The sequence below is a fragment of the Lithobates pipiens genome, unplaced genomic scaffold (genome assembly GCF_037356315.1).
Source record: "Lithobates pipiens isolate NorthernLeopardFrog02 unplaced genomic scaffold, aLitPip1_a1.2 Scaffold_22, whole genome shotgun sequence".
Taxonomy (NCBI): domain Eukaryota; kingdom Metazoa; phylum Chordata; class Amphibia; order Anura; family Ranidae; genus Lithobates; species Lithobates pipiens.
The window spans coordinates 226,700,052-226,720,299 of NW_027507784.1; the positions used below are offsets into that span (position 1 = coordinate 226,700,052).

Here is a 20,248-nt window from a genome sequence, read left to right on the forward strand (position 1 = left end):
CTTGTTGGGCATACATTGTAATATTCATTTTTTTTTATGCAGTCGGTGGGCTGAACGAAAAAGTGATTGATCGGTGGGTATGCCCACCATTAGAATACCACCCTTCATCCACCCACTTCTAATGATGGGCATACATTAGAGCTGCACGATTCTAGCCAAAATGAGAATCACAATTTTTTTGCTTAGAATAAAAAGATCACGATTCTCACAACGTAAAATCTTTCACATTAGCCAAAAAAAATGGGCAAACTTTACTGGTTAGGTTTTTTTTTAATTCATTAAAGTAATTTTTTTTAAAAAAATTGCATTTCAAAAGACCGCTGCACCAATACAGTGTGATTTAAAATATTGCAACAAGCACCATTTTATTCTCTAGGGTGTCTACTAAAAATATATATATAATGTTCGGGGTTCTAAGTAATTTTGTAGCCAAAAAAAAAAAGATTTTAACTTGATACCAACAAATGTCAGAAAAAGGTTTAGTGTTTAAGTGGTTAAACTTTTTTCACTTACACACAGTCTATTCAATTGACAAATTGTTACAATGTTTACACTTAAGTTCAACTTATAAAGAATGTTATGATTCTTGGCAGACTGCCCAGTTTTTCTCTTCCTTTCTTTTGAGGGCTGTGGCTTCAGAAGAGCAGAGAATTCTTTGCATAGAAAGAATTGTGAAACACTTTAGTCAAGATCGCGATAACGATTATTGACGATTAATTGTGAAGCTCTAGCATACATGCACCAATTTTTTACTTTTTTTTACTATGGGGGTGAAATCACCCCCGACAGCGCTGGAGTCACGGGTTTATGTATCATGGGAGCAAACGCTGTTGCTGTCAAGATAAATAGACCCATGCTGCAGCAGAATGGCATACCTGCTAAGCAAATGATGGTTAATAAAACAAAGTAACATTACAATATAACAGTAGGACTTACCATACCTGCAAAGTAAATACAATAAAACATAGTAAAAATAAAACATTGCAATCTGTGCCTAAAAAAATATATGCCGAAGCATGAGGGCAATCCACCTCAAATGTTAGGAGCAAATCGTTCCTCCACCCCTGCCCCCATGTTTCGGCATATATGCTCTTCTTTTTTTTTTTTTTTTTTATTACTGTGGTGGTGAAATCGCCTCCGACAGAGCTGCAGTCATGGCTTTTATGTATCATGGGAGCAAATGCTGTTGCTGTCAAGATAAATAAACCCATGCTGCAGCTGAATGGCGTACCTATTAAGCAAATGATGGTTAACAATAAAACAAACATTACAGTATAACATACCTGCAAAGCAAATACAATAAAACAGTAAAAACAGAATAGATATAGGAAAATAGTGAGTAGAGAGGGTACAAAAGAGAGAGAGGAGAAAAATACAACCACAACTATTTTTGGATTTTTTATTTCATGTTTTTTAGTTTTTGTGTGTGTTTTTTTTTCCCTTTTTTTCACTTTTATAAAAACTAAAAAAAAACTGTAAACTGAACATTGCAGATTAGGGTCTCTCAAAATGTGATGGCCATCACATCTTTCGAGACGCTGTGTTAGTGTGCCTATGACTGTGTGGTGCTGTACCCTATGCTAAAACTCCACTAGTGTGTGGTAGCGTTCAAAACATTCACCAATGCAGAGACCAGGTTGGTCAGGACAGGAGGGACAATAAAAGTGAGTATCATGCCTAAATCTGCATTTACTGCAGACACAACATCTTTTTTGGGGGTTTCTTTGGGTAGGGGTACCAGGGAGGACAAAGGGAAAATCTCTCTCATGCAGCCGGCTCACTGCATTTGGATTGGGAAGTTGGGCAAGAGCACCGTGTGGAAACAGAAGTGCTCCAACGATCTCTTCCTGGAATTTAAGGAAGGATCCAGTCCATCCTGAAGCCCTGTATAGCACATGAGCATTCAGCAAAACCAATTGAAATAATTATACATACACTTTTTTTTTTTGTATCAGCATCTGGCCTTATGGGCAATTAGGTACGGCGCCAACAACTGGTTGTTGAGGTCCACCCCTCCCATATTAAGGTTTTATTCCTGGACACGGAGGGGTTTCTCCACAACACTCGCCATAGGAATTTGAACTGATCCCGCTAACACTGCATTTTTGGGAACCCTAAACATCTGGGACACTAGTATAGATCTGATCAAATATTGATCCGTCGTTCAGACACTATACTACTAAGGGAGGCGTATGGTGCATGCGTGGGTGTTAGCGATACTGGCACTAATCTGACACTGCCTGGGATGACGCAGATCCTATCTGACGCTAAAACCTAACTTTGATCACCCGCCGGGTGATCAGGGGGTTAAACATTTATTGGGTGAAATACGGCGCCCTGACGCTATAAAAAATAAACTAGCTAAACTGCGCCACCCGTGACATGTACAGTGGTGTGAAAAAGTGTTTGCCCCCTTCCTCATTTCCTGTTCCTTTGCATGTTTGTCACACTTAAGTGTTTCGGAACATCAAACCAATTTAAACAATAGTCAAGGACAACACAAGTAAACACAAAACGCAATTTGTAAATGAAGGTGTTTATTATTAAAGGTGAAAAAAAATCCAAACCATCATGGCCCTGTGTGAAAAAGTGATTGCCCCCTTGTTAAAACATACTATAACTGTGGTTGTCCACACCTGAGTTCAATTTCTCTAGCCACACCCAGGCCTGATTATTGCCACACCTGTTCACAATCAAGGCATCACTTAAATAGGAGCTGCTTGACACAGTAAGGTCCACCAGAAGATCCTTAAAAGCTACACATCATGCCGAGACCCAAAGAAATTCAGGAACAATTGAGAAAGAAAGTAATTGAGATCTATCAGTCTGGAAAGGGTTATAAAGCCATTTCCAAAGCTTTGGGAATCCAGCGAACCACAGTGAGAGCCATTATCCACAAATGGCAAAGACATGGAACAGTGGTGAACCTTCCCAGGAGTGGCCGGCCGCCCAAAATTACCCCAAGAGCGCAGCGACAACTCATCCAAGAGGTCACAAAAGACCCCACAACAACGTCCAAGGAACTGCAGGCCTCACTTGCCTCAGTTAAGGTCAGCGTTCATGCCTCCACCATCAGGAAAAGACTGGGCAAAAATGGCCTGCATGGCAGAGTTCCAAGGAGAAAACCACTGCTGAGCAAAAAGAACATCAAAGCTCGTCTCAATTTCTCCACAACACATCTTGATGATCCCCAAGACTTTTGGGACAACATTCTGTGGACCGATGAGACAAAAGTGGAACTCTTTGGAAGGTGTGTGTCCAAGTATATCTGGCGTAGAAGGAACACTGCATTTCATAAAAAGAACATTATACCAACAGTAAAATATGGTGGTGGTAGTGTGATGGTCTGGGGCTGTTTTGCTGCTTCAGGACCTGGAAGACTTGCCGTGATAAAAGGAACTATGAATTCTGCTGTCTACCAAGAGATCCTGAAGGAGAATGTCCCAACCATCTGTTCGTGTACTCAAGCTGAAACGAACTTGGGTTCTGCAGCAGGACAATGATCCTAAACACACCAGCAAGTCCACCACCGAATGGCTGAAGAAAAACAAAATGAAGACTTTGGAGTGGCCTAGCCAAAGTCCTGACCTGAATCCTATTGAGATGTTGTGGTATGATCTTAAAAAGGCAGTTAATGCTCGAAAACCCTCTAATGTAACTGAATTAGGACAATTCTGCAAAGATGAGTGGGCCAAAATTCCTCCAGGACGCTGTAAAAGCCTCATTGCACGTTATCGCAAACGCTTGGTTGCAGTTGTTGCTGCTAAGGGTGGCCCAACCAGTTATTAGGTTTAGGGGGAAATCCCTTTTTCACACAGGGCCATGATGGTTTGGATTTTTTTTCACCTTTTAATAATAAACACCTTCATTTACAAATTGCATTTTGTGTTTACTTGTGTTGTCCTTAACTATTGTTTAAATTGGTTTGATGTTCCAAAACACTTAAGTGTGACAAACATGCAAAGGAACAGGAAATGAGGAAGGGGGCAAACACTTTTTCACACCACTGTATACTGTGATCACAGGTGACAGGATAATCAAGTGGTTAAACCTTTATGGAGGGGTGGGACCTAAGACTAATTACCCTAACACTGATTTTTTGTCACTAATGACACTAATACAGCGATCAAAAAAAAAATCTGATTGCTGTACTGGGTGACACAGTGACAGCTGATGAAGGGGTTAATGGGGGGGGTGGATTGTGTGCCTATATGACCTGGTGTCAGTGTAGTATTGGTGCAACTCAATTGTATGTCTTCTCTCCCCTCGGTCTGGAATGAAAAGGCCAACACGAGGAGAGGTGACATCACTTCCCCTGTCAGTGTTTACAGTTACATGGACAGGGGAAGGATTTCATTCGTCAGGAGCGATCACCAGGTCCAGGCCAGATATCATTGGCCTGAGGATTGATCAGCACCTGATCAAATCCAATAGTCTGGGACCACAGGGGCACGCTTGCCGGCCGGCTATAGTAACGTGATCTCATGCAGCCGGACCAACCATCCACAGTAAAACTGCGGTGGCTGGTCCGGAACCGGTTAAAGCAGATTAAATGGCACAGTGCTTGAGCTGTTTAATCTGCCCCCCTCTAAACTGTTTTAAAAAAAACGACCTGATCCTGCTACTTCCTGTGTCCCCTTCTCTGTGCAGACTACGATAATCAGGGCTACTGAGCCCTGACCACTGTGGTCAGTTTGCGTACCTCTGTCATCCGCAGCTGTCCTTTCTGCTTTCCTCTCTCCCCCTCACCCCTTCCCTCCCTGTCTGTCAGCTCTGTGTCTGTCTCCGCCCCCCACCGCTATTATAAATTTAAAATTTACAATGGTCACTGCCAGCTCCTCTATTATAGGCAAGCATACCACACTGTGAACGTTTTTTCTAAAAAACGAGGCATGTAAATACATTTTTAGAGCTATCTTTATGCCGGTCACGTGACTCACGATGTGATTGCTGATTGCTGAGGGAGATCTCGGCCCCTCCTGTAGAAGCCATGTATCGGAGCTGTAAAGTGGGCCTGAAGATCGCCCTAACAAGGTATTTGCAATCCTCGTTTTTATAAAAGACGTATACAGTTTAGTACGCCTGCCTATAATAGAGAGGATGCTGCTGATTTCTACTTTTGAGTTAACAAACACTTCAATCTTTCCTTTTCCAGTTCATAGGATGCTTTTTGCTTATTTGATACATCTATATAGACCTAGGTATTACGACCGCTGCTACTTGGGTCTTTTAGAAAATGGTTGCATAGTATTATGTATGTGCTTTGGACTCGCACAAAATGGCCACCATTTATTTTGGCTGAAATTCTGTGGAGGACAATTGTTTTATAATATCTAGTCTGCCAGCCACCATTCCCTGAAGAAGTCATGTGGGAGTGAGTGGAGGCAAACGTGGACCGGAAGTGATGCATGGGGAAGCGTCTGTGCAGCCCATGAGGGATGTCTGGCGTCTTTGATCGCTACAAGCATGGCTGCAGTAGATGAATCCTCCGCTGGGATGGTGGGGAGCTTTGCCAGGCTGGGTCTCCTCCTGCTCAGGATCCATGTCCAGGAGTGGCCTCAGTTCAGTCTGAACTGCAATGGTTGCAGCAGGTTTCTGGGACTGAGTCAAGATGGCCACTGCACGTGTCCCAGGAGGAGAGAGCTGAGGCTGTTTCTTCCCAGAGCGGCCCTTCGCCAGTATGGATGGCTCAGGGAATGGTCCCTGGTCGGGTTGCAATCCCTTACTGAACAGGGTGGTGGAGATTGCCTCAGAATTCTTCAGAATTGTGTCAGCCAGGAACCAGAACTCTCACTAGAGCTGCTTCTCACTCCTGCATCCAGCCACCCCCCCACATGTATGACCTTTGAAGGAGGATATTTCCTTGCAGAGGCACATGATAAATTCATCAAAGATGTCACAGGAGGAGAAGTCCTTCTTCCACAGTGGAAGGCTCCAAAGTCCCCCTTATTCTGCCTTATTGACACCAAGAGCACCTCAACGCTCTCCCCAGGCTTCAACTGCCAAGCCAAAATTCAACAATTTCTTCCTGTGAAAGACTTGGAAAACAATCCACCAAGTTCACTCCAAAACCGTCTTCACAGTAAGGGGGGGCACATTCATTGCTAAGAGTGGGAAGGCATCTATTACAATTTTTCATTCTCTGAGTCACAGATGTCTCAGACCCGTGTTTTCAAAGGGATACGAAATAGATTTCCAAATTCTGTCCCCTCACCACTTCCTTTTCTCAAAACAACTAAAGTATGCTTAGAGACAGTCAAATTTGTAGTCTGCCCTGAATCGTCTCTTGACCCAGGAGGTAATTGTCCAAGTTCCTGTAGAATAAAGAATTTTTTTCCAACCTGTTCACAGAACCACAACCTAATGGGGGTATTCATCATATCCTGGAACTAAAATCCCTAAGCAAATACCTTCAAGTTCCAAAGTTTCATATGGAATTTGCAAGGTCGGGTATTACCTCTCTAAGATGATACCTATTGCTGGGGTGCCCAACTTTCTAAAGAGCGAGGGCCACTTAAGCGACTTGGTAACCAGTCACGGGCCACAATTAGCGGAGCAGGCAGAAGACATGGACACAACCCGTTCTACTCTATGGGCCCTCAAATCCTATCTGCCTAGACGGAAGGGGGCGGATCCCCCTTCTGTTTTTTTTTTTTTGTGGATCGAATTGGAAGTAGGCAGGTGTAAACTGACACAGAGGTGAATGTCTGAAAAACGGACAGGCGGACTCGATTGGACTGATCTTGTGATAGGGACCTAAGGCTACTTTCACACTGATGTGCTGCGGTTTACCTGCACCATGAATGAACCTGTGGCTTTCCTGTGGGTTAGCTGCACTTTTCCACAGAAGTCTGTTAACCACTTCAGCCCCAGAGGATTTGGCTGCTCAATGACCGGAGCACTTTTTACAATTTGGCACTGCGCTGCTTTAACTGGTAATTGTGCGGTCATGCAATGCTGTACCCAAACAAAATTAGTGTCCTTTTTTTCCCATAAATAGAGATTTCTTTTGATGGTATTCGATTGCCTCTGCTATTTTTATTTTTTGCAATATAAATGGAAAAAGACCAAACATTTTGAAAAAAACAAAACATTTTCTACTTTTTGTTAAAAAAGTAATAGTAAGTAATACATTTAGGCCAAATTGTATTCAGCCACTAGGGATCTCACTTCCTTTTGTCTCCTTCCATTTGCAAGTAGGAGACGTTTGTAAGTTGGATGTTTGAAAGTAGGGGCCTGCCCTATATGCTCTGCGGAAATTTGGCCCTAAGGTGTTGGTGTTGCCACAAGTTAACACTGTAAGCCCTCAAAGTGACTCTTGGTGGGCACTGGAGCGCCCTGCTGTGAACTATTATATCAAGAATTGTAATTACATGCCAACTAGGAGGAACACCTCCGGTGGGAGCCACAATCTCTCGGGTGGTCCTGAGAGTGTAGGTTCTCACCTGGGTTGTTTTTTCTTTTTAGGGGCTGGTCCTCCCATCTGCCTCCCCGTGGGGATGATCCCATGGACTCTCCCTCCCCCTCCAGTGCTTGGGGAGAGCCAGTATGCCGGAGGTCCTTTGCCACTGTGTTTTCCATCAGAGTGACGGCCGCAGGGTTTTGATTTTCCCGCGTGCAGAGCGCGCTGCATCTTCCGGGTGGCCAGGAGAATCTTCAGCCGCGTCTTTTGGGAAAGGGGTGGGACCTCCGGCAGCACGCTGCATCATTTCCTGGCGCTGGAATGCAGGGGGAGAGAGGATGACCAACTGGCGCCTTACTTCCAGTTCCGGTCAACACATTGGCGATTTTGAATCCGGGACCGGCGGCGGTGTATTCCACGCATTTGTTAGCCAGCGATGGAGAGCGATACAGACAAGGGGGCAAGCCAAGGCCCCAGCAAGGTGAAGGTAGGAACAGTGCTCTGAATAGTCCGGATCCTATGTTCCTGTGGGGGGGAGGGGATCACCCCCCCCTTTCCCCGAACCCCCTCCTCTCTCCCTCTCTTTGCTGAGTGGTTGCAGTGGTGGAGGATTAAGGGGTTTCGGCTTGCTAGGGCACTAGGAAATGGTGTGGTGTTTTTCCTTAGTTGCACCTGGGTGATAGCTGCATTTTGTTTGCAGAAATAGCGTGGCTTGTTTTTTCCTCGTCTTTCTGTTTGTTTAGACAAAAAGTGCTGCCCAACCAGTTAAGAGGAGATGTCCTGTCTGTAAGGAGAAGCTTAGTGAAACCTGGACCAAAACGCTTTGTGCATCTTGTATCGCAGGCCTGGTTAGCGAGGAATCCCCATCCTTTTGTGGTGACTTAATTTCAACCATTAAGGGTGAGCTTAAGGCTATTTTTCAGGCATTCAGGTCTGATCTATTGGACGAGCCTAGAACGTCGGGAGAGCCTAGAACCCAGCAGTCTTCCTTGGAACCTCAAGGGTGTTCTCAGTTGCTGACTGGGGAAGGGTTGTCTCAGGACACCTCGCAGGATTCGTTCTCGCTGGCCTTAGAGGAGTCTGACTCAGAAGAAGAAGATTCAGAAGCAGCTTCCTAGTACAAATTATCCTTGGAAGAAGTGGGAGGTCTCCTTAAAGTGATATATGCCACTTTAGGTCTTGAGCAAGAGAAGAAAGAGCTCTCCCTACATGATCGCATGTATACTGGGCTAGGGGATTCCAGATCTCGCACCTTCCCGGTGCATTCCCTGGTGTCTGACATGATCAAGAGATCAATCTTCTAAAAAGATCCTGGCAGTCGGTAATGATGAATTTAAAACCGGCCATGGCAACAACCTGTGTGGCAAGAAATCTAGATCATTGGGTTAACCAATTGAAATCTCATATTTTGGCACATTCCCCTAAACAGAAGATTTTGGATTCCTTTGCTAATTTCTCAGCGGCAATTGCGTACTTTGCAGATGCTTCGGCTGAGTCTGTCCGCATGACAGCCAGGTCAGCCACCCTGACTAACTCTGTTAGAAGGGCCTTGTGACTGAAAACCTGGCCAGGGGATGCGGCCTCAAAAAATAGGCTATGTAGCATTCCTTTCGCAGGGGATTTGTTGTTCGGCTCAGAATTGGAATCTATTCTGGACCGAACGGTGGATAGGAAAAAATCTTTTCCAGTGAAGAAAAAAAACAGCGCAGGCGAGGAGGCGATTTTTTTGGAGCCCCAAGGGACAAGCTGTTGATAGGACGCAAAACAGGAGGAAGCCTTAGGTGGTACAAAAACCCAAGGGTAAAGGGGGAGTTCTCCTCAATCCTCCTGCGTCCGCCACCAAGCCACAATGACTCACCCGTCAGGGTGGGAGGGAGGCTCCAAGAGTTTCTCCCTCAGTGGGGGGCCATTACTCTGAATCAGTTAATTTTGAGGATGATTTCCCACGGTTACGAGATAGTTTACAGAGGTCCCTCCTCAAAGGCTCCTGTTCAAAAACATCCGCAGGGATCCAGTCAAGGCCTTCGCTATGAAGTCCCTTATTCGGGATCTGATGTTTCGGGGGATCATTTTGCCGGTCCCAATAGGGGAACTGGGTCAGGGATTTTATTCCCATGTGTTCCTGGTCCGAAAGCCTTCAGGAAGGTTCCGACTCATCTTGAACCTCAAAGGGCTGAACAAGTCTGTGCGGTATGAGAGGTTTCAGATGGACTCTATTTTCTCTATAAGGAACCTCCTGAATCAGGGGTGCTATATGGCATCCATTGATTTGCAGGATGCGTATCTCTGTCCCGATTTGATTCGGGTCTCAGAGATATTTGAGGTTGGCACTAAAGGAAGGGAGCAAAGTTGTTCACCTCCAGTTCAGAGCCCTCCCGTTCAGCCTGTCATCATCCCTGAATGTGTTCACCAAGATTATGGCCGAAGCTTTAGCTCCCCTCTGCCTGGAGGGGATCTCAGTGATTCCCTACCTAGACAATCTGTTATTTTTCGCCCCGACCAGGGAGTGTTTGCGGAAAAATCTGCACAGAGCCTGCATCCACCTAAGAGAGGGTGGATTATAAATCTGCAAAAATCAAATTTGTTACCCGCTCAGGAAGTGACTTTCCTGGGGTTTCGTATCAGCTCTCTGGACCAAAAGATTTTCCTGCCGGAAAAGAAGAAGCTGATACAGGTAATATCCCACCTGCAATCCAATCAGCCCCTGTCCATCAGGAAGATTATGTCGGCATTGGGAACTTTGACTTCTTCCATCCCGGCTGTCCAGTGGGCGAGGCATCACTTCAGGCCTCTTCAGGCTTTCTTATTGAAGGTCTGGGATCATCAACAGAGTTCGCTGGATGTTCTGGTGAGGATCCCCACCACGGTAAAGAGAGGTCTGTGGTGGTGGAGAAACCAAGAGGTGCTTTCACAAGGCCCATTGTGGTCCTTCCCGGTCCAGGTGCGGCTGACAACCGACGCCAGCTCCTGGGGTTGGGGGGCTCATATGGACAGCCAGTGGATTCAGGGCTCATGGTCCGAGGAAGAGGCAGGGAGGTCCTCAAATTGGAGGGCACTGAAAGTAGCGGAGAGGGCAATGTTGGCCTTCTCAGGTGTTATTCAGAAGGAACACGTCCAAGCCCTATTGGACAATGCCACCATCGTGGCATACTTGAACAGGCAGGGAGGAACCAGAAGCAGGGCGCTTCAGGATCTGTCAAAAGGTATCCTGGTGTGGGCAGAGCAGTTTACTCTACCTTGTCAGCGATCCACCTAAGAGTCTCTAAACGTAAAAGCAGACTTCCTCAGCAGGAACCAGGTCTTAGAGGCAGAATGGCAGTTGAATCCGGAGGTCTTCAGGATGATTGGGGAAAGATGGGATCAGCCAGATATAGATCTCTTTGCCACTCGGGAAAATGCCCGGGTCCCTCTCTCTTCTTCTCCCTGAAGTCGTTGGGAGTAGATGCCTTGGCACACGGTTGGAATTTTCACCTATGCTACGGCTTTCCCCCGTTTCAGTTGATTCCGCAGGTTATAAGCAAGATCAGAAGAGAGGAGGCCAGGGTAATTCTGATCGCTCCTTTTTGGCCCAAAAGACCTTGGTTCTCGGCCCTATTACAGATGCAGCGAAAACCATTCTGGCATCTTCCTCTAAGACAAGATCTCCTCCGTCAGGGCCCTCTTGTCCATCAAGATCTAGTGAAGCTGAGGCTTACGGCTTGGTTTCTGAGGAGCAGCTCTTGAAGAGAAAAGGGTTCTCAGACAGGTTGGTGGCTACCCTGATGTCCAGTAGGAAGAAAGTCACTAGGGCAATATATTTCAAATATTGGAAGATCGGTGTTCAACTCCTGGTGCAAGACTTCGACTAGATCACCGAGACCAATTGCTTAAATTTTTGAATTCCTGCAAGAATGGGCAGATAATAAGTTAGCAATCAGCACCCTCAAGGTGCAAGTGGCTGCTCTAGGTTTTTTTTTGGAGAAACCTATAGCATCAGACCCCCTAGTAGTCAGGTTCTTTAGAGCTCTTTCTCGATCTAGGCCTGTTGTGTCTAAAAGTTGCCCAGCCGGGGCCTTGTCTACTGTTCTGCAGGCCCTGACCAGGAATCCATTCGAACCTATTGTTTCAGCCTCCCTGAGATGGATTGCATTGAAAATAGTTTCTTTAGTGGCCATTACTTCAGCTCGCAGAGTCAGTGAGTTGCAGGCTTTGTCAATCAGGGAGCCGTTCTTTTTGTTTTTCCGGACAGGATAGTCCTTAAAACGGATCCTAATTTTTTGCCTAAAGTGGCGTCAATTCAAAATCGATCTCGGGAGATAATTCTCCCTACATTCTGCTCTAATCCATCGGGTAAGAAAGAAGAATTCCATACTTTGGATGTTAAGAGAGCAGTTCTAAGTTATTTGGAAGCCACTAAAGACTTTAGACGTGCGGATGCACTATTTATTTTATTTTCCGGTAGTAAAAAGGGAAAGGGAAAGCGAGCTTCCAAATGGGCCATAGCCAGATGGCTAAGGATGGCAATTGCGGAAGCCTATTCCTGTGCTGGCCAGAGGAGCCCAGTGAGTGTCCGGGCTCATTCCACGAGGGCTACAGCGGTGAGTTGGGCAGAAAAAGCTGGCGCCACCCCTGAATAGATATGTAAGGCAGCTACCTGGTCAAGTCTGATGACATTTGCCCGTCATTATAGACTACATCTCTTGACGGCTGAGGACCAGGCTTTTGGAAGGAAAGTCTTACAGGATGTTGTCTCGGTAATCCTCTCGGGTGGCTGTCCTGAAAGTCGTTTTGGAAAATTCAAGTTAGACTTACCGGTAACTTGTTTTCTAATAGACTTTCAGGACAGCAGTAACCCACCCTGGTTTTTATGTTAATTGCTGTAATACTATGATATAATTGTCACTTATGTGTTGTAGCAGGGGTTGGAGAGTCTCTACAAACAACTGAGGAGGCTGCGTGGAGGCTTCCCTTAAAAAGCTCTGACGGAGGAGGTGTTTCCTTTGGAAGGTGGAGCCATGATCTCTCGGGTGGCTGTCCTGAAAGTCTATTGAAAAATGACAACAACAAAAATTACACAAAGTCGTCACTAAATGATATATTGCTCACACATGCCATGGTTATATGTGAAATTACACCCCAGAATACATTCTACTGCTTCTCCTGAGGAATTTGGGGGTACCTCATGTGTGAGACTTTTTGGGAGCTTGGCCGCGTACAGGACCCCGAAAACCAAGCACCGCCTTCAGAATTTCTAAGGGTGTACATTTTTTATTTCACTCCTCACTACCTATCGCTGTTATGAAGGCCATAAAATGTCAAGATAGCACAACCCCCCCCCCCAAAAAAAAGACCCCATTTTGGAAAGCAGACACCCCAAGCTATTTGGCGATAGGCATGTTGAGTCCATGGAATATTTTATATTTTTCCACAAGTTGCGGGGGAAATTAATTTTTTTAATTTTTTTTGGACAAAGTTGTTACTAAATGATCTATTGCTCAAACATGCCATGGACATATGTGAGATTACACCCCAAAATACATTCTACTGCTTCTCCTGAGTATGGAGATACCACATGTATGGGACTTTTTGGCAGTCTAACTGCGTACAGGACCCTGAAAACCAATCACAGCCTTCAGGGTTTCTGAGGGCATACATGTTTGATTTCACTCCTCACTGCCTATCACAGCTTCAAAGGCCATGAAATGCCCAGATAGCACAACCCCCCCCCCCCCCAAAAAAAAAAAATTACCCCATTTTGGAAAGTAGAGACATTTGCTGAGAAGCATGTGAAGTACTTTGCAGATCTCACTTTGTCACAGAGTTTTGAAAATTAAAGAAAAAAATAATTCTTCCTTCATTTTAAATAATAAATGAGATCTGAAAAATACTCACCATGCCTCTTAGCAAATACTGAAACACCAGTCGAATTTTGACTGTCATGCCTGCGTGAAGAGAAGACAGACAGAAAACATTCTTATTATCCCTCCACTTCACAGTGGGCAAATTATTACATCTCAAACAGGCTCTCTCCCCTAGCTTAAGACGGGAATCTACAAGCTGCTGGGGAAAGCACCGGCGAATTAGATCGTACGGTCACACATGCACCAATTTGGTGATCAAACAAGTGACTAAAAATTGGCACACTTGTGTAATAATTGTCCACATACAAGTGGTACCCCTTTCTGAATAAAGATGACACACAAGTCCCACACAAGCTTATACATCTTGACCCCATATCTGGCACGCTTGCTGGGAAGATACTGTTTGAATGACAAGCGCCCAGAAAACGTACTCAGGGACCTTTCAACGCAGAAAACTTGATGTGGAGTAAACAAGGTTGCAAAACATTGGTTGAAGTGGTTTACGAGGGGCCGAATTTTGTAGAGCCGATCAAATTTAGGGTCACTCCGAGGACGACAGAGTTAATTATCGTTTAAGTGCATGAACCGCAAGATCTGCTGGTATCATGTGAGGCAGAGAACACGGGCATATGGTGAATTGGGTCAGTGGACCAATATGACCGCAACTCTTTTTAGTTATGCCCATGAGCAGAGATAGGCCCAGGAAGGTCTTATATTCGGAATCCGTAATTGGTTTCCAATCTCTTGCAAGGGTCAGCTAGGGATTAGCGGCGATGACTTGACTGACATATAAATTGCTTTGGTCCACAATAGGTCTATAGAGATCTTCCGTGTAAAACAGTGAATAAAAATCAAGTGACGTAAAATCAACTGTTTCCACCTGAATTCCGGGTTGGCCAGTGAATGAGGGAAGTACGGTTGCTGCAGAATTGGTGGTCTCCCAATTAGGTTTGGGGAATGCAGCAGGAAGGGCACTATGAGCTCAACAGGCGTGTCTTTGTCTTCTTGGTGGTTGCTGGACACTATTTGCGCTAGCCACCTTGCCAGCTTAAACTGCACTTATGGGACTTGCCATGTCACCACCTGATACTACAGTGCTGAATGTATGACCAGGATGTACTAGATCGCTGGTGCTTGCCATTTACCAGGATGAGCAGTGCTTGTACTAGCTCTCTGCTCCATACGCGGGACCTCACCGACAGCAGAAGATTAGGGTCTTGTGCGCCTGACCTTGGCAGGGACCACAACTCAGTTGTCAGAGGCTATCTGTCCAGGTGCCGCTGCTGTCTACAGTTTTGTATTCTGAGCCTAAATCTGACAGATGAGTGACTTCCTCTTCACTATCTGCCATGCTCAGAAACGTGTAGGCCTCTTCACTAGTATACCTTCAATCTGACATTTCTCATTGATTCAAACTCTACCACAAAAACTTGGCATTCACAGTAATCAGGCCTGACTCTGCGAATGCTGCGGTTATGTGTGTTGTGTTTTTGTATGATCGATTGATACTGCACTTGAGTGGGCTGGGCTGGGCAGAGGGGCTAAACGCTGGTGCTAGTATGTATCTGGGCTGATCCCGCTAACGCTGTGTTTTTGGGAACCCTAAACTGCTGGGGATGCTAATATAGATCAGATATCGCTCAGTTCAGACACTATACTACTAAAGGGAGGTGTATGGTGGGTGTTAGGGCCACTTGCACTAATCTAACACTACCTGGGGCGAGACAGACCCTATCTGACACTAAAGCCTAACTTTGATCACCCACCGGGTCATCAGGGGTTAAACCTATATTTAGGTAAAATACAGCGTGTGCCCGGGCGCTCTAAAAAATAAACTAGCTAACCTGTGTCACCCAAAGCATACATATACAGGGATCACTGGTGATGGGCTAATCAAGGGGTTAAACCTTTATTGGGGGGTCCCTAGACCTAGCTGGGCCTAAAACAAATCACCCCAACGCTGATTTTTGTGACACTAGTAGAGCGCTCAAAAATATCTGAATGCTGCACTTGGTGACAGGTGGTGAAGGGGTTAACTGGGGGGGTGAATTGTGTGCCTACGTGACCTGATGAAACTTACTATTAGATGTTATCTAATGGAAAACGGAACGGAAAAGCCCGACACGAGGGGAGATGACATTACTTCCCCTGTCAGTGTTAACAGTTACACGACAGGGGAAGGATCTCATTCACCAGGACCGGGCCAGATTTCATTGGCCTGGGCCTGGAGATCAGTTCTTAATCAAATCCGATTGTCACGGCTGCTGAAAGGGCTTGTGCCTGACGTAACATGACAGTGATTGACCTTCTGTGCCATTCTGCTGCAGTATAACTGCAGCGTCTGGTCGGGAACAGGTTAAAGGGGTTGTAAAGTAAAATTTTTTATTTTTTTAAAATAACAAACATGTCATACTTACCTCCACTGTGCAGCTCGTTTTGCACAGAGTGGCCCCGAACCTGCTCTTCTGGGGTCCCTCGGCGGCTGTCTCTGCTTCCTCCCGCAGGTGCTTCTCACATTAATGCGAGCTCCCTCGCATTGGTGAGAAGCACTGCGGGCGCGCTCCCGTGATACAGCCGGCGGCTATAGCCGCTCGCTGTATCACAAGGTCCCGCCCCCCGGCGCGCTGCGTCATTGGATGTGATTGACAGCAGCGCGAGCCAATGGCTGCGCTGCTTTCAATCCATCCACTCCAGCCAATCAGCGGCCAGGCTGAGCGGCGAAGAGGACGGCGGGGGCGAGCGCGGGATTTTCGAGGGGTCAGGTAAGTAAAACGGGGGGACTGGGGGCGCCGGCAGTGTGAGATGTTTTTTCACCTTAATGCATAGAATGCATTAAGGTGAAAAAACATTTACCTTTACAACCCCTTTAAATCTTGCATGTGTCGTGCACTTTCTAAAAAGCTCACCAAACCACCAGGTAATAACATAAGTCTATGACTTAGTGCCAATAGCCCGCAGGTGCACTTGCGGATCAGTTTGAAAGCAGCCCACTGGTGTACCAGTGTAAAGAACAGATATGCCTATTGCTGTTTAATTCTAATAAAAAACTGATCTCAAACTTCACTTCTTTCTCAGGATTCCCGCAGGTATCACTGGCTGCTGTTGTCCCCCAGGGTGGGTATGGCTGGTGGCTGCTGCTGTCCTCCAGGGTGGATATGGCTGGTGGCCGCTGCTGTCCCCCTGTCCCCTGGGGGGGAGGGATGGGTGAAGACTGCTGCTGTCCCCTAGGTGGGTATGGGTGACGGCTACTGCTGTCCCCCAGGGTGGGTATGGCTGGTGGCTGCTTCTGTCCCACAGGGTGGGCCTGGCTACTGCTGTTCCCCGAGGGGGTAGGGCTGTCGGCTGCTGCTGTCCCCCAGGGCATGTATGACTGGCGGCTGCTGTCATCCCCCAAGGCAGGTATGGCTGGCTGCTTTCCCTCAGGGCAGATATGGCTGGCGGCAACTGATGTCCCCCGGGGCTGGTATGGCTGGTGGCTGCTGTCCCCCAAGCGGGTATGTTGGTTGCAGGATCAGAACCTGTGAAGGGGAAGATTCTTCTTCCCGGTGTCTTGGAGAGTGCTGACCACAGATGTCAGTCTTGGGCTGGGGAACGACCCCAGAGGAGTTTAGGGCTTAGAGTTTAGCTGGTCAAGGGCAGAGCCTGCCCATCAACATACTGGAGTTGCGGGCGGTATGTCTGACCCTACGGTTCTGGATGGTGGAGCTTCAGGACTGCCCTATCAGGGTTCAGTCCGGCAATGTCACTGCGGTGGCCTATATTAACCACCAGGGCGGTACATTGATCTGTTCAACTCAGGAGGAGGTGAACCACATATTAGCCTAGGAAGAGGGACATGTGCCATTTCTATCGGTGGTCTGTATCGTGGGGGTAGAGGACTGGAAGGCAGATTATCTCAGCTGCCAGCAGATCTGTGCAGGGGAATGGTCCCTACACCCGAACGTGTTTTGAGAAATTTGCCATATGGAGCAGATGCTCTGGTAGTTCCATGGAGTCCGTTCTCCCTGGTTTAGGCTTTCTCCCCCGATCCCTCTCTTTCCATATTTGTTATGCAGGATCTGGAGAGAGGGGGTTCCAGTCATCCTGGTGGCATCAACCTCGCCCAGAAGGCCCTGATTCTCAGAGATCGTGAGATCTGACAATAGACAGGCCATGGACTCTTCCACTCCGCCCCGATCTACTGTCTCAAGGTCCTATATTCCACCCCAATTTACAGCCTCTAACCAATTGCCCACTGGGTTACAGAATTGCTTGGTCATGGGGAAATATCTGTAAGCCTTACCACCATGGTAATCTTTCATTTTTTGAGGTGACCCCTTTAACCACTTTCCTACTGGGCACTTAAACCCCTTCCTAACCAGACCAATTTTCAGATTTCAGTGCTCTCACATTTTGAATGACAATTACTCAGTCATGCAACACTGTACCCTTATGTAATTTGTGTCTTTTTTTTCACACAAATAGAGCTTTCTTTTGTGGTATTTGAGACATCTGTTTATTTTTTGCACTATAAATGAAAAAAGACCAAAGTTTTGTATAAACATTTTTTTTGTTTCTTTTATAAAATGTAGCAAATTCCATTTTTTTTTTTCATAAATTTTGGCCAAAATGTATAATGCTACATATCTTTGGTAAAAATAACCCAAATCAGTGTAAATGATTTGGTCTTTGTGAATAATCGTGTCTACAAGCTATGGTGTCAATGACTGAAAATTGATCACACCTAATGTACTGACATCCTCATTTCTTGAGACCCTAACAAGCCAGGACAGTACAAATACCCCCCAATTACCCCTTTTTTGGAAAGTATACATTCAAAGGTATTTAGTAAGAGGCATGGTGAGTGTTTTGAAGTTGTCATTTTTTTCACACAATTCTTTGCAATATGAAGATTTTTTTTTCTTTTTTAATTTTTTTTCACAAAATGGTCATATTACCAAGTTCTTTCTCTCACAGAGCATGAGCATACCACAAATTACACCCCAAAATACATTCTGCTACTCCTCCCGAGTATGGCAATACCACATGTGCGAGACCTTTACACAGTGTGGCCACATACAGAGGCCCAGCATGCAGAGATCACCATCAGGCGTTCTAGGAGCAAATTACACATATTTCTAGACTACCTCTTATACTTTTGAAGTCCCTGTAGCACTAGAACCATGGAAACGCCCAAAAAAATTACCCCAGTTTGGAAAGTAAACACCCCAATGTATATTTTTGTGAGGCATAATGAGTCTTTGGAACGTGTCATTTTATTTTTCCACAAGTTTTTTTGAAAATGTAGCAAGAAAAGCAAAATGCAAAACTTTTTTTTTTAAACACAAAGTTGTCCATTTATGGGATATTACTAACGCATAGCATGTACATAGCAAAAATGACACCCCAAAATACATTCTGCCACTCGTCCTGAGTATGACGATACCACATGTGTGAGACTTTTACACAGCCTAGCCACATAGAGAGGCACAACATGCAGGGAGCACCATCAGGTATTCTAGGAACATACATTTTAAATATAATTTGACTACCTTTTGTGAAGCACTGTAGTGGAATGGATGTGGCACGGATGAGAATTGATGTGGCATGGGTGTGGTATGGATGACTACTGATGTGGCACGGATGAGCACTGATGTGGCACGGATGAGCATTGATGTGGCACGGATGAGCACTGATGTGGCACGGTTGAGCACTGATGTGGCCTGGATGTGGCACGGATGATCACTGATGTGACACGGATGAGCCTTGAGCCATGGATTGGTGAACATGGATGGGGATGGGTGAACCATGGATGGGGATAGATTAGCTATGGATGGGGATGGAGGAGCCATGAATGTGAACGGATGGAGTATGGATGGAGCCTGGATGGATCGATAAGACATGTATGAGGCATGGATAGATGGATGAGACATGTATGAGCCATGTATGAGCTATGGATGGATGGGTGAGCGAGCCATGTCTGGGCACAGATCAACACTGTAGGAACTTCAGATCCAGCCCCCAGTGCTACTGTGCTGCTGCAACTGGCTATCCCTCTCTCCTCACACACTGTACTGATCGGCGTGAGGAGAGGGGATGAGCCAAACCAGACATGTTCCAGTTTGTTTTCTGTTATTGGACTCCCTCCCGGAGTTATCCGACCACGCTGTAGTACTCATTCGGCTATGGCCCGGTTGGCAAGTGGCTAAATTTGACTGCATGGCTATTGAAACTAGGGTGTTGAAGGATCGTGGCATCTTGAGACCCTATTTTCTGGGGAGTTTTTCCATTTAAGAGACCGGTGGTGTCTACCCTAGTTGAGTGCCAGGAAAGCGGTCACAAGTAAGATCTATTCTAAGATCTGGAAAGCTTAAATTGCTTGTTGTGAAGCCAGAAAATGGCATCCTTGGAAATACGTGGTTGGGAGAATTCTCTCTTTTCTACAGTCTGTTGTGGAAATCAGATTGACTTTGAGTTCAATCAGGCCAGATTTTGACCTTGTAGGTATTCTTTCAAAGACCTTTAGCCTCTCATTCCCTGGTCCAAACATTTATGCAGGGGGCAACCCGTTTGCTTCCCCCCATTAGGTCACCTATCTGTCTTTCAGACTTAAACCTGGTGCTGTTTGTGTTACAGAAACAACCATTTGAGCCCATCAAGGAAATTCCATTAGTCTTGCTGTCACGCAAGCTAGTCTTCCCGATGGCCATCGCCTCGGCTAGAAGGGTGTCGCAATTGGCGGCCCTTTCATGCAGGTAACATACTTGATTCTTCACCAAGACAGGGTCATTTACAACCTTTTCCATCCTTTTTGTCAAAGGTGGCGTCGGCCTTTCATTTGAATCAGGACTATGTTTTGCTTTCTTTTTTCTCTCAGCCTCATTCATTGGAAGAGGGACGACTGCACTCCTTGAATGTAGTGCGGGCAGTCAGAGCTTAGTTGTCTAGATATGCAGAGATCCGGGGAACAGGCTCCTTTTTTATTTTGCCAGAGGGACCCAAGACTTTCCATTGCCCATTGGGTCAG

At 46.0% G+C, this 20,248-nt stretch overlaps 1 protein-coding gene across 8 annotated transcripts in view; it reads left to right on the forward strand.

Moving 5' to 3' along the window:
• The window catches only part of RRN3 (RNA polymerase I transcription factor RRN3), an 863,266-nt gene that overhangs the window by 381,414 nt on the left and 461,604 nt on the right, over positions 1-20,248 (forward strand). The window lies entirely within an intron of this gene.